General features: G+C 44.0%; 1 protein-coding gene across 1 annotated transcript in view; it reads left to right on the top strand.

The window, feature by feature from the left end:
- The first annotated feature begins 636 nt into the window (after positions 1–636).
- The window catches only part of ARAP2 (ArfGAP with RhoGAP domain, ankyrin repeat and PH domain 2), a 570,354-nt gene continuing 555,838 nt past the window's right edge, over positions 637–15,152 (top strand). Inside the window, exon 1 of the mRNA XM_082248393.1 lies at positions 637–773. The gene's annotated coding sequence lies outside the window, so the exon portion shown is untranslated. The remainder of the gene's footprint in view (positions 774–15,152) is intronic.

Genomic DNA, 15,152 nt, shown 5'->3' on the forward strand with positions numbered 1-15,152 from the left:
CGACTTGGGTACAATCAGCCAACCCATAGATGGATCAAATCTTGGCCAATCCCATCAATATCTGGCTTCATACTGGCTTTAGATTGGATTCACACTATTGTGTTGAGATAATGCATGTGTTATTGCAAATCACAGCCAAAATAATACAGAGGGAAAGGATTGATAAGATAGGTTTGAAAACATTTTCTAGTCACTAGTTTATCTTCTGACATATGACAGTGTCAAAAGTATGTTGCTGCTTTCCCCACTCCATAGTATGCCTAGCTTTAGGGTAGTTGCATCACTTGTGCGATTCTCCTTTTGTTTGCATGTTTAGGTTAAAGTGTTTTAACTTTCAGCAACCAACCAAATGTCATCAGCTTCGAGGTGGTAGACTAATGTGAGATCATTTCTAATTGAATACCATAGTTTATTATTTGGTATGATAAATATTTTGCATTGTCTAGTTTAAATGATGAATGTTTTGTTGAAATCTACTGCGGCTCATACTGAAATAAACATTCCTTTCCATTGACTCAGTCTTACAGTTTACAGAACTGGGTGTGACTTATTGACTTGCTCAGGTAATAACATAAAAAAGGTAGGAGCTGAGCCCTCCTTTCTTAACGTTCTTTTATGTATGGGCAAAGTCTGAAGCGGAAGCAGGAAAAGCTGAATTAAAAGACGATATGGCTAGCAAATTTACACAGCATGTATGTTGTACAGGATAACAGAATGGTGATAATGAACTTACACAAATACAGTGACAATGACACTTTAAGGTCTTCCATAAGGTAAGAGAATTGTGTGATGGGGGGTGGGGGGTAGAAGATATGAGAGATGCTGGAATCTCAGTCCTGGCTCAGCTTTGTAATTTGAAATGCAGCTCGAGTTGTCTGTGCCGCTCTATAGCCCCAGGCAATGTTTATATGGTCTCTCTACTATTAGCCTTGCAGTTATTCTTTATGTGACTTCCTTAGAAACTTTTGCAGCTCACCATTAACTTTATTGTAGTATAAATGGTAAACACCACTTACAAGGCTGTCTCTCACTGTGAGCTGAGCACAGCAAGATCAGCCTGTGTTCCTTAACTTTTCCAAGTTCATCCCCAATAAAAGATGTTGTCATTGATAGCATGTATTACCAAGTTATGATTGCCAAAATTATGTGTTTTTAAAAAAAGAATATATGGTGTAACTGGGAACCAAGAGAATATTTACTGCTGATATCACAAAATACAGCTAATTTAAATAATTCTAAAACTATTTTTTTTTTTATTTTAAAGAAAGCGGATGAATGTAAAACCTCTGTTATTATTGTATTTACAGTATAATATTATGTTATTATTAGAATCATTATTCTTATTTTTGCTGTCTGATTCATTTCCTACCCCAAAGGAATGGGAAGTGAGAAGAGATCTCTCAAAGAGAGGGAAATCCAATTGTAGACAGTTGTCAGTGTCATTAGAACAGGGGTCCCTTTTAGAAGGTTTCACCTCTTATCCTGTTCTGGTGACAGCTGCATAATTTGGGATTTCCTAGAGACATGGCTTTACAGGACAAATTGTGACAGTTGTGCTGCCAAATTAACTTGCAATTAATCTATAATTGATTGTTCACAGATGTAACAAATAGCTCCACATTGTATAGCATAAGAAGGGCTGAAACTAAGAGGGGGGGCGTGGGGGAATGTGCCTCAGGCGTCACATTGAGAGGGACGCTGCCACTGACAGGAGTAGTGCCAGTGGTATCTCCACTCCTGAGCCCAACAAAGACAAACAGGCACGACTGCAGGGATCCTGGGGATGCCAATGTAGTGACAGTTCAGCCAAGTAAACAAAGAGTGGCAGCAAAGGAAAACTTTCAGCACTGGTTTCCTCTTGTCTCCCCCACTAAGCACCAGGAGCCGCTCATCTCCCCTGACTGAGCACCAGTGCCCCCTTTTGTCCTCCACTGAGCACCTGTACCCCCTTGTCCCCCCACTGAGCACCAAGACCCCCCAAACTCCTAATGAGCACAAGTGCCCCTTTTCTCCCCACTAAGCACCAGTGACCCCCTTGTCCCCCTACTTTGGGGGTGGGACAACTCAATATTGAACCCTACAGACTAAGACTGGAATGCCATTTACTGTAAGTTCATGGCCGTGTAAAGGCAGGTGTCCCAATACTTGAAAATGTAGTGTATGTAACAAAAGGTGTTCAATGTCATACAATTAATCTCCTTAACGATCAGCCACAGCGTTGGTAGAAAATCCTGCATTCTTCTAGGGTACTGTACAGAAGGACCCTTGAGCACTGTGTGAAAACAGTGATCTCTGTAATGTAGTGTGACCAGATGTCCCTGGTTTCCAGGGACAGTCCCCGAATTGAGGACACTGTCCCCGGTCCAAGCCTGTCCCTGATTTTGTTCCTTGATTCAGGGCCGGATTGATGTAGACAGGGCATCCCATGCTGGCTGAGAAACAGCCTGGTGGCTCTGATGCAGACGCCCCCTGCTGAACGATCTCACTGCTCCTCCTGCTGCTGTTCAGTGGAGGAGAACTGCAGCTGCATTGAGAGATGGAGAGTTTAGCTTTTGTGGGGGAAGGGCTATAAGGTGGCTGCAGAGGTAATCTGTGAGAGAAGGGTGCAGAGGTGAGCTATGGATGTGGGGGCAGAAGTGTCCTCTGGGCATAGCAAACCTCTGATCCCTGTATGCCTAACACCCTCCTGTATATTATGTAGTCCTGTGCCCAATTCTATATGTATTATGTAGTCCTGCGCCCGGCGCTCTGTGTATAATGCAGTCCTGTGCCCAGTGCTCTGTGTTTTTATGTAGTCCTGTGCCCAGTGCTCTGTGTATTACGCAGTCCTGTGCCCAGCGCTCTGTGTATTATGCAGTGCTGTGCCCAGCGCTCTGTGTTTTTATGTAGTCCTGTGCCCAGTGCTCTGTGTATTATGTAGCCCTGTACCCAACGCTCTGTGTATTATGCAGTCCTGTACCCAGCGCTCTGTGTATTATGTAGTCCTGTGCCCAGAGCTCTGTGTATTATGTAGTCCTGTGCCCAGCACTCTGTGTATTATGTAGTCCTGTGCTCAGTGCTCTGTGTATTATGTAGTCCTGTGCCCAGCGCTCTGGTTATTATGTAGTCCTGTGCCCAGTGCTCTGTGTATTATGTAGTCCTGTGCCCAGCGCTCTGTGTATTATGTAGTCCTGTGTCCAGCGCTCTGTGTATTATGCAGTCCTGTGCCATTTGCCAATAAAAAAATAAAAAATATGTCCCTGGATTTCATTTTAAAAATCCGGTCACCTTACTTTACAGCCCTTACTGAGTGAGAGCCAAGCAGATTGCAGAGCTATAGGTCTGATTCAGTAAGGGACATGTCTGACCTCTTCAGAGAGACCATTGCTTTCACACAGAGAGCAAGAGCCCCACTCTCCTGGCAGGGGACAGGATTTCTACTCAGGCTGTGGCTGCTTTAAAAACAATACGAACCGTAAGACATTGAACACCTTTTGTTTTGGTATACCTGTAATATATTTAGTTGATTTAAATTGAGCCTGGGTTCACACTATTACGAACACAGACATTGCATGTGATTTACACTGCTGCTGTGCAGATCGCGTGTAATGCAAATTCAGCCATACAGTTTTATGACTGAACTTGCATTGCATTTGCATGAAAATGCCGCAGGAACCTTTTTTGTCCCACACTGGAATTGGATGGCATGGGTGTTCACACTGATGCAATCTGATTCCTGTCCGAATTTACAGTTCGCACTGCAATCTGTGAATCGATCTGGGGGTGTCATTACCTTTGTATTGACACCCGCAGCGGTTCGCAGAGGGCAGTGAGAACTGCCTGCCAGAGAGATGTGAAATGTGGAACCCACACTAGAATTGAGCTGGTTCCTACATCGCAATAGTGTGAAACCAATCTAAATGGCAAACTTGCATTGCATTCATGAAAATGCTGCAGGAACCTTTTTTTTCCCGCACTAGAATCAAATAGCATTGTTGATCTCACCGATGCGATCAGATTCCTATCCAAATTCACAGTTCACACTAGAATTGCGTTGGTTCCCGCATCGCAATAGTTTAAACTCAATCTGAAGGTTCAATTAGGCTTTACAGTTAGGCACCATGTTATCAAAACGTCAAAAGAAAGCTGTAGCTGTAGAAGGAGTTTTTCTGCTTTTTTACAGTAGCGTTTTTCAGCGTTTTTTTTAGCTTTTTTCAGCTGTAGCGTTTTATAGCTTTTTTTTTTTTTTTTTTTTTTTTTTTTAGCAAAACTATACTCCCACAAACGCTTATAGCTCAAAAACATTGATAAACGCAGAATAGCCGTATTTTTTAACATTTTCAGCTTTTATGAGAGTTAGGGTGCTTTTACAGCTTAAAAACTCATCTTAAAACCCACTAGTTCTGTTTTTTTTTTTCAGCCAGAAAAAGTCCCTGCCGAAAACTGCTGATAACAGCCTATGTGTGCATGGATACATAGAATAACATGCTGGGGAGTTTAATGGCTGCAAATACAAAATGTCTGATCTCAAAAACAGCCGCTGTAAAAATGTCCAGTGTGCATGAGGCCCTAAAGATTTCTGAATTAGCCAAAAAGAGGAAGCTCTGTGTATGACACCGTTTCATTCAGGCTCCCTGCTTAACTGCTTTTGAGATAAGATATCAGCCATATGGGTAGCTGCATGGTTTTTATTTAGTTGGCAAACTATTAGGAATTGATCTACTGAAGGCAAATAAATTGTGCACTTTGCAAGTTCAATTGCACTCATTTTCCTTAGTAAATGGAATGTGGTACAGATTCATTTTGTAGAGAATACTCAATCAGGTGCAAGGGAAGTTAAGAAAAAGCATTTTTTATTGCACATGATTGGATGACAGCAATCAGCAGAGCTTTACCACATTCGATAAGCTTTGGACAAAACAAGTGCAACTGCAAAATGCACAGTCTATTTGCCTTTAGTCAATTAACCCCAAAAAGTTATGTAATAATGTACAGAACTATGCATTAAACCAGTTGTTCTTTTTGCCACAGAATGTTTTTTCAGTGATGGGGGCTATGGTACTTCAATGCTGGACAGGTTATCAGCTGTGCAAAGAAAAATACTGCCCTCCACCAATTCAACAATTGCTAAATATTATGTATTTGTAGTACTGCTTAGTGCCTAAAACGGTAAATGCAATTTATAATTAGTTATTATTTTTGTAATGTATCAAAACTTTCAATATCAACAGAGTTATACAGTACCTTATGATTTGTTCTTAAAAGGGCTAATAAAATAGTTGACTTTTATCCCCTGTCTAAAATAATGGAAGGGCCAGAAATTTCGTAGATCGACACACAACGATGCAGTGATCCTATACGGAAGTGGGAGGTGGGTACCTGGTTTTGACATGCACCCCCCCCCCCCCCCGAAAGGTGCCAAATGTGGCAGCGGAGAGGGGAGGAAGCAAACAAGCGAAGTGTCCACTTCTTGGTGGAGTGCCGCTTTACCTATTTTTATATTATTTCAAGTGTACCTAAAAAATATTTTTTTTGTTCTTTAACAACTTTGAACCAGACCAGACTTTGAATGCCAACATTGTACCTAAATGAAATTGGTATTATATTTTTGATGGTATTTTTGGTGGTATTTAATAACTAGTGTTTTGTTTTTGTTTTTTTTTTTGCTTTATATTTTTTTCCGTAAAACATTTAAAAAAAAAAACACATTTTCCTTAATTTCCATTATAAAATTTTGTAAATAATCTTTCTTCATAAATTTAGGCTAAAATGTATTCTGCTACATTTCTTCGGTAAAAATAACATAAATCATATATTGTTATTATTTAGTCTGTGAGTCTGCGTGAAAGTTAGAGTCTACAAACTGTGGTATATATATTTGAAAATTGATCAGTCCTGATGTACTGACTATCATTTTTTGAGTCCCTAAAATACCAGCACAATCCAAATACCCTCTAAGGCTCCATGTACACGGGACGCTGGAAATGGACGTTTAGGAGCAGTTGGGCGTTTTTTTCAGAAGTCCCTGAACGCAGCTCCATGTTATCTTATCTGTCCATGTACACATGGTAGTTTACAGTCATTTGCAGGCAGTTGCGTTCAGGGACTTTTTTTAGAACGCAATTATATTGCGTTCGAACGTGTGTTTCCCGACGTTTCAAACGCAGAAACGCGGCCGAACGTGACTAAACGTGACTGAACGTGATGAACCTACGTTCAGCCACGTTATACGTTTTTTTTCTTCCATTCAAAATCAATGGTTCCCTATGGGAGCCTATTGATTTGAATGGAAGGCGCACCGCAAGTCAGATCAGGATGATCCGACTTGCGGCGCGACCTGCACTGTGAGAATCTTAAGGGGGAACTCCACCCAAAAATGGGAAAAAAATTGCGTGGGGTTCCCCCCCAGGTTCCAAACCAGGCCCTTCGGGTCCGGCATGGAATTTGAGGGTAGCCCCACGCCGAAAAAACGGCGTGGGGTCCCCCCCAAAATCCATACCAGACCCTTATCCGAGCATGCAGCCCGGCAGGCCAGGAAAGGGGAGGGGACGAGCGAGCGGCCCCACCCCCCCTGGACCACACCAGGCCACATGCCCTCAACATGGGGGGGTGTTGGTGCTTTGGGGCAGGGGGAGCTCTGCACCCCCCACCTCAAAGCACCCTGCCCCCATGTTGATGAGGACAAGGGCCTCATCCCCACAACCCTGGCCGGTGGTTGTGGGGGTCTGCGGGCAGGGGGCTGATCGGAATCTGGAAGCCCCCTTTAACAAGGGGGCCCCCCAGATCCCGGACCCCCTCCCTGTGTGAATGGGTATTGAGGTACACTGTACCCCTACCCATTCACCCCATAAAAGATAGTGTATGTAAATAAGGACAGGAGACGTTTTGGAAAGTTTATTAAAAATCTTCATCCGGCTCTTCGGGGTCTTCTCCTCTCCGGGGGTCTTCTGCTCTTTTGCTGTCCGCCCTTCTGCTGTCCTCTCTTCTTGTCTTCTCCTCTCCGGGGGTCTTCTGCTGTCTTCTCTCCGTGGGGTCTTCTGCTCTTTTGCTGTCCGCCCTTCTGCTGTCCTCTCCTCTCCGGGGGTCTTCTGCTGTCTTCTCTCCGTGGGGTCTTCGGCTCTTTTGCTGTCCGCCCTTCTGATGTCCTCTCTTCTTGTCTTCTCCTCTCCGGTCTTCTGCTCTTGTGCTGTCGGCTGTCGGCTCTCCTTCTTCCTCCGGTCCTCCTCCGACGACGTCTCCAGCGATTATGCCGGCCTCTGGTCTCTGCAGCTTATTATATAGCCATTAGGGGCGTGGCCGCCAGATGACATCATCGGGAGACCACGCCCCTTGTGTCACATGTGACGTCACATGTGACACAAGGGGCGTGGTCTCCCGATGATGTCATCTGGCGGCCACGCCCCTAATGGCTATATAATAAGCTGCAGAGACCAGAGGCCGGCATAATCGCTGGAGACGTCGTCGGAGGAGGACCGGAGGAAGAAGGAGAGCCGACAGCCGACAGCACAAGAGCAGAAGACCGGAGAGGAGAAGACAAGAAGAGAGGACATCAGAAGGGCGGACAGCAAAAGAGCCGAAGACCCCACGGAGAGAAGACAGCAGAAGACCCCCGGAGAGGAGAGGACAGCAGAAGGGCGGACAGCAAAAGAGCAGAAGACCCCACGGAGAGAAGACAGCAGAAGACCCCCGGAGAGGAGAAGACAAGAAGAGAGGACAGCAGAAGGGCGGACAGCAAAAGAGCAGAAGACCCCCGGAGAGGAGAAGACCCCGAAGAGCCGGATGAAGATTTTTAATAAACTTTCCAAAACGTCTCCTGTCCTTATTTACATACACTATCTTTTATGGGGTGAATGGGTAGGGGTACAGTGTACCTCAATACCCATTCACACAGGGAGGGGGTCCGGGATCTGGGGGGCCCCCTTGTTAAAGGGGGCTTCCAGATTCCGATCAGCCCCCTGCCCGCAGACCCCCACAACCACCGGCCAGGGTTGTGGGGATGAGGCCCTTGTCCTCATCAACATGGGGGCAGGGTGCTTTGAGGTGGGGGGTGCAGAGCTCCCCCTGCCCCAAAGCACCAACACCCCCCCATGTTGAGGGCATGTGGCCTGGTGTGGTCCAGGGGGGGTGGGGCCGCTCGCTCGTCCCCTCCCCTTTCCTGGCCTGCCGGGCTGCATGCTCGGATAAGGGTCTGGTATGGATTTTGGGGGGGACCCCACGCCGTTTTTTCGGCGTGGGGCTACCCTCAAATTCCATGCCGGACCCGAAGGGCCTGGTTTGGAACCTGGGGGGGAACCCCACGCAATTTTTTTCCCATTTTTGGGTGGAGTTCCCCCTTAAGATTCTCACAGTGCAGGTCGCGCCGCAAGTCGGATCATCCTGATCTGACTTGCGGTGCGCCTTCCATTCAAATCAATAGGCTCCCATAGGGAGCCATTGATTTTGAATGGAGGCAGAAAAACGTTGCTAAAAGCAACGTGGCCAAACGTGCAATAACGCAAATGGAAAAAGCTACTGAAAGCACGTTTAACAGCTGCTTTTTCCCGGCGTCAGAAATAGCTTTGCAGGACGTTTTTTCTAACGTCTCGTGTACATGGAGCCTAAATTACCCACTTTCAGAAAGTAGACAGTCCAAGAGGCATTATCAGCTTTTTAAAGTTGTAATTTTTTTGTTACATTATTTTGGAAAATGAAGAAATTAAATCAAATTCTTTTTTTTTTCACATTTTGTTTTTTACATACTGTGACCAGAGCAGTACGGTGTTACCTCAGTTACCATGAATTTCCTTTTTTTTTTTTTTTTTATTCTGTGATTGTTTATATATTGATGAGCATTGTTATAAGTAAGCTTTTTTTATGAATGGCATCCATTTATTGTTAGTTTGTACTATTGTGCTAGCTGTGATTGGCCACAGCTATCACATGGTACAGGTGAACTGTGACCGGTGTTCCGTGAAAAAACCATACCCGTGAGAAAACCATACCCTCGTCACTTCCTGTGCAGCTACGGAGGGTATGGATTTCTCACGGTAGTTAAACTTGCGGCGCTTACATTAAAACAGCTGCTATGCAACATAAATCATCTCCGCTCCTTCCCCTGTCACTTCCCTCATCTCCGGTAATAAATATAAAAGCGGATCACAGAGCCGCGATCGCCGTCATTTACATCTCATACACCCGCCGCCGCTTTTATTTTTATTACCGGAGATGAGGGAAGTGACAGCGATAGCAGAGGAGATGATTGATGTTCCAGCCGAAGTGTTTTAATGTACCCGCCGCAAGTATCACATTAGAAACGGTGCCGTGATAATTTCATGCCCACCGAGCATGCGCACTTCTCAAATCCTTTCATGTTCTATTAGGTATCCGGGGCTCTGAGCATGCGCACTGCTGCGCTGCTCAGCTGTTTCAGACCGGAAGTGACGAGGGTAAGGTTTCTTCACGGGGTATGGTTTTTTAACATTACACCTGCCCCGTATGTACCATGTGATCACTGTGACCAATCACAGAGATCATCACAACAGTACACAATAATTGGCTATGATTGAAAGCCATTCATTAAGTACAACTGACTTGTGGTTGTTGTGATCGCATGGTACCGGGGCCAGCCCAGTAAGACAATCTGTCACCTGCTGTGTCCAGTGGAGTGATTTCTGTTCATAGCTGCACAAGGGTTTTAAACAGCTGGGGATGGATACTGCAAGGAAGGCATATCAGCATGAGACAGAGAAACAGCAATACACTGGTCTTTCCAGTAAAGAACTGTGCAATGGGGCATGTTTGCACAAGTCTGATCACTGGATTACAGGCAGGCTGGACTCCCAAACAGAATGCAAACAAGAAAACTGACCATGCTGGGATAGATGTGTTTCCATGCCCTGACATGGTCAGTTTGAAATAGGAAAGCAGGAGGACTAGCAGGTAGTGATGGACGAACATCGGCTGGGGCGGTTCGCAAACGCCAGCCGCAAATTTTCTCAAAAGTCAGCAAACCGTGAGGTCGCGGCGGGCCCCATTGACTTTAATGGGAGGCGAACTTTATAAACCTTTAGGTCATATTTGCAGCCACAAAAGACGTACTAGCTGTGCACAAATAGTCCCAGCACATGGACAATGTCATAACAGAAGTATTGCAATTGAAATAGTTGCCCTAAATGTTTTTTTTTTTTTACAGCAAAAAATATATATATTTTTTTCATAAATTAGCCAGAACTGACAGCAACCGGTAAATACATTGTCTAATTCATATAGGGTCCATTCACACATCTGTAAAATGGGTCCACATCCATTCCACAATTTGGTGGAACCTTTACAGACCCATTGTTTTTCATTTCCAGCCTGAAAAATTAGGCATTTACAGGATAAAGAAGTAAGTGTCGGCCATTCCAGGCCCCAAAAATTAACCCACATGCATTTACCTGACAGCTAAGAACGTAGTATTCTGTGGCTGAAGGTACATTAGGCATTCACAGGTAACAGAAGTAAGTGTCGGCCATAAAAGGCACCATAAAATAGCCCACATGGGTTTACCTGACAGCTAAGAATGTAGTATTCTGTGGCTGAAGGTACATTAGGCATTCACAGGATACAGAAGTAAGTGTCGCCCATTCCAGGCCCCAAACATTGGCCCACATGGGTTTACCTGACAGCTAAGTACGCAGTATTCTGTGGCTGAAGGTACATTAGGCATTCACACAGTATACAGAAGTAAGTGTCGGCCTGTATAGGCTGCAAAAATTAGCTCACATGGTTTGAACTGACAGCAAAAAACTTATTGCAATATTGTTGCATGACACAAATACACTTGAAAAAGCTTACTCAGAGAACACATCACTTCAATATGTGGCATTGGGGGGTAGCATTGGTGTAGCACACCAGTTCAAAAAATTGTCCAGTGAGTTTGGCGCAGTGTGTACCAGACTTCACTCAGCAAACTAGGCAATATTGTTGCATGACACAAATACACTTGAAAAAATTTACTCAGAGAACACTTCACTTCAATATGTGGCATTGGGGGGGGGGGGGGGGGGGGGGGAAGCAATTGGTCTATCACACCAGTTATAATACATTATAAGTGCTTTTGTCCCTGTGTGTAGTGTTGCTGCAGAAACGCTCAGTCTCACCACTACACCTGTCACAATGCTGCACAGTGCACAATAATAGTACTAATCCACTATAATATGCTTTCTACAAAGTATATTATACTGTGGATTACCCCCCTCCCCCACCCCCACCCCCCTTTTTAGTGCACTGCATAGCAATACCAAAAATTTGCAGCCCTTTACATGACTTTTGGGGACATTGACCAATCGATTTCTGTGCGACTGTAGCCGATATCTAACTGTCCCTAAAGCAACCACAGGATACCTGGCCCTCATGTTAAAGAGACTGTAATAGACCCTAAAAGGACATTGGAGCATTTTAAATGACTTTTGTGGACATTGACAAAGCGATTTCTGTGCGACTGCAGCCGATCTATAACTGCCCCTACAGCAACCACAAAATACCTCTCCCTAAGCTCAAAAGATACTAGACCTATACCGAAATACCAGTCCTGAGAAGGACTTTTGTGGACATTGACATATTGATTTGAGACTGCAGCCGATCTCTAACTGCCCCTAAAGCAACCACAGGATACCTGTCCCTAACCTGAAAAGAGACTGTAGAAGGCCTATACCAAAATACCAGTCCTGGAAAGGACTTTTGTGGATCTTTACAGCGCTATTTGTGTCTCGCAAACTCTCCCTGACGAGCACAGCAGACCTCTCCCTACACTGGCAGAAAGCGGAATGTGAAATGGCCGCCAGGTCAGGTCTATTTATAGGGTAGAGGGACTGTCCATGTGCTGGAATGTTTCAATTGGCTGTCCCGTTCCTCCTGACGGCTGTGTCATGGGTAAAAGTTCTCCCCAATGTAAACAAATATGGCTGCCGCGAACGACGCCATGTGTCCGAAAATTTGGTGGGTAACGAACAAGCAAAGTTCGCCGCGAACCGACCGCCGGGCGAACCACAAGGCCATCTCTACTAGCAGGATCACCGGGTATTTCACAGAAAGAAAGCAATGCAAAGTGAACAGGATATCTATTTCTTACAGGTACATGGTACAACATATCAGGGATATCTAATGTTGGGGCATTTCCCTTATTTGTTCTGGTGATCATTGTCTATTGAAGGTGAGAGAAAATCGAACTTACCAGGAGCGAAATGGCAGAGAACGCATGCAATGGGGACACTTGTTTTGGTGACACCTGTCTGAAACAGGCTTTCTCCTACTTTGGAGAGAGCTCCTCTTATTTGTTGGAAAGGAAAATCTCCCTAATGAGACCCAGAATGCCAAGAAAAAAACATGGGTTTTAACTCAACCATACTTTTTTCTAAAAAATCTGAGTCAAATCATGCCCTGGATACAACTTTGTTCATTTACAGTACTGGAGAGCCCATCAACACGACCCAAACACCACGGGACGAAACTGATGTGTTGGTATTTTGTGTATTTTTTTGATTGTTCCTTTCTATGTAAGACAATCGGTGTTGTAGAAACTTAAAGTAGAACTATAGGCAATTTTTATTTTGGATAGAACAACGGATCGTTATAACCTGTCAGATTTATTTTCGCCATCTGTGTCCCATTGGGGAGATTTCCCTTCCCTTCCTGTCCCATATCCAAACAGGAAGTGAGAGGAAATCCCTGCAAATGAAGGAATTTCTTATGGGACCCCAATCTCACCAGAGTGTCCCCATTGGAACATTTCCCCTGTATTGCTTTTTTTGGGGACAACCCAAAATTTTGGGATTTTCTTTTACTTTCACTTTTAATGATAATGGTAAACATGACAAATAGAGAGGGGAAAATCTCCTTAACCCCTTGCCGACTGCCGCACGATTATTTACGTCGGCAGTCAGCCCCTCACAGGCAGAGCGACGCAGGGCTACATCGCTAGCCTGTAAGGGTTTTGGAAGCGAGCGCGCGCTGCCGGATGCGCGCTCCCACTCGGTCACGAACCCCCCCACACGTGTGCGCCGGGCACTCGTGATCGTCCATGACAGCGGGGGAAAGGCAGGCGGCTAGTGTAAACAAAGCCGCCTGTCAGTTCTCCCTGTGTAAAAATCGTGATCAAATGGTTCTACTATGTAGGACCGTTGATCACTGTTCTTACACATCAAGCCACAGCCAATCACAGTTAGAATCAAGCCCCTAGGACACACTTAACCCCTCCCTCTCCAATACAGTTAACTCCTTCACTGCCAGTGTCATTTTTACAGTAACAGTGCATATGTATAGCACTGATTACTGTAATAATGTCACTGGTACCCCCAAAAGTGTCAAAAATGTCAGTCAAGGGTCCGATCTGTCCGCCCCAATGTGGCAGTCCTGCAAAAAAAATCGCAGTTCGCCGCCATTATGCGTTAAAAAAAAAAACAACAAAAATGACAAAAATCTTTCCCTTTTGTAAGTAAACGCAATAATTTTTGCGCAAACCAATCAAAATACGCTTTTTGCGATTTTTTTTTTTACCAAACATATGGTAAAAAAAAAAGATTGCCTAAAATGTTAAAAAATTTTGATTTTTACATTTTTTTTGGGGAAGTTCATATAAAAAATGTGAAAAATATTGTTATTTTTGCAAAATTGACGCTCTTTTTTTGCTTATAGCGCATGATCAAAAAAATCGCACAGATGATCAAATACCACCAAAAGAAAGCTCTATTTGTGGGAAAAAAGGGACGCCAAATTAGTTTATGTACAGCGTCGCACGACAGCGCAATTGCCCGTTAAAGTCACGCAGTGCCGAATCGCAAAATAGGCCCTGGTCAGGAAGGGGGTAAAATCTTTTCCGGGGCTTAAGTGCTTAATGGGGGGACATACAGCAAAAAAAAAAAAAAAAAACTAACAAGTGTTTTAATCTATCTCTACTCTATCTAAAACTAAAAAAAAAAAGTTTTGCCTTTAGTTATGTACTTTTGCTTTTCTTTATATTACAAAACTTTTTAATAAGGTAAGACTGAACTAAAATGACTGGAACACCTCTAGGTACAGTATTAGTAGAGATTAGTGAGACTCTGTAGAAGGAAGGCCTTTCCTGATGGTGTCCCACTAGTTATAAGAAGCTAATTGGTGATTCAACCCTCTGAAGTCACTCATAACTGATATATCAGGTAGACAGACCTGAAGTTTTGGGCGGAAAGACATTTTAACTTTAGGGTTTCCTTCAGGGGGATTAAAAAATTTGCTTGTTTATGGAGAAACTAAAAAAAAAAAAAAAAGTTAATGGTATTTAGTCTGGAAAAGACAGTGTTTGTTTCTGCACCTTGTACACCATTATTATCTAAACATGCATTCACATTTTTTTTTTTTTTTTATTGTTTACTCCTTATTTTTGTTTCATAATGATGTTGATGCCAAAAAGGTTATTGGCTCTAAAAAGTTGAAATCAAATACCACAGATCACAGTTAGAACTGTAAAAAGCTTTTGTGTACAGGTCAGATGGCTCTGGACCCTGAAATAAATAAAGCTCTAATTATCTAGTGGTTCATTAGTGTTTCTACAGTGCTGTCTGAAAATTTACGTTGTGAACAGTTACCTGATCCAGGTTAGTGACCAAAAAATAGACTTCAAACCTTTGAGGAGATAAACACTTCATGCAAGCTGAGATGCTTATTCTTTTAACCCATTACTGTCAGCAACTGTTTCTAAAAGTTATGGAATAAAAAAAGTACCTAAAGAGGAGCTCCAGTCTGGAAAAAAATAAATAAATAAGTCAGCAGCTACAAATACTGTAGCTGCTGACTTTTAATATATAGGCATTTACCTGTCCAGGGGGCCCGTGATGTCGGCACCCTGACCTGATTTGTCATTTGACTTCAAGCGCAAGTGCTGGCATTGTAAATAAGGAAAACCAGCAGTGAAGCCCTCAGGCTTCATAGTCAGATTCCTACTGTGCATGCTCAAGTTCAAGTGCTTTCTGAATAGTCCCCCCATGGTCTGAATGGTCTCCCCATCTTCTGGGACCTGTGTAAGTAGGGGAAACCAGCAGTGAAGCTCTCAGGCTTCATAGTCAGATTCCTACTGTGAATGCGTGAGTGCTTCCTGAATGCCCCCCCCCCCCCCCATGGTCTGAATGGTCCCCCCATCTTCTGGGACCTGTGTAAGTACGGGAAACCAGCAGTGAAGC

The sequence above is a fragment of the Pelophylax lessonae genome (genome assembly GCF_965119305.1).
Source record: "Pelophylax lessonae genome assembly, chromosome: 1".
In the NCBI taxonomy this organism is placed as follows: domain Eukaryota; kingdom Metazoa; phylum Chordata; class Amphibia; order Anura; family Ranidae; genus Pelophylax; species Pelophylax lessonae.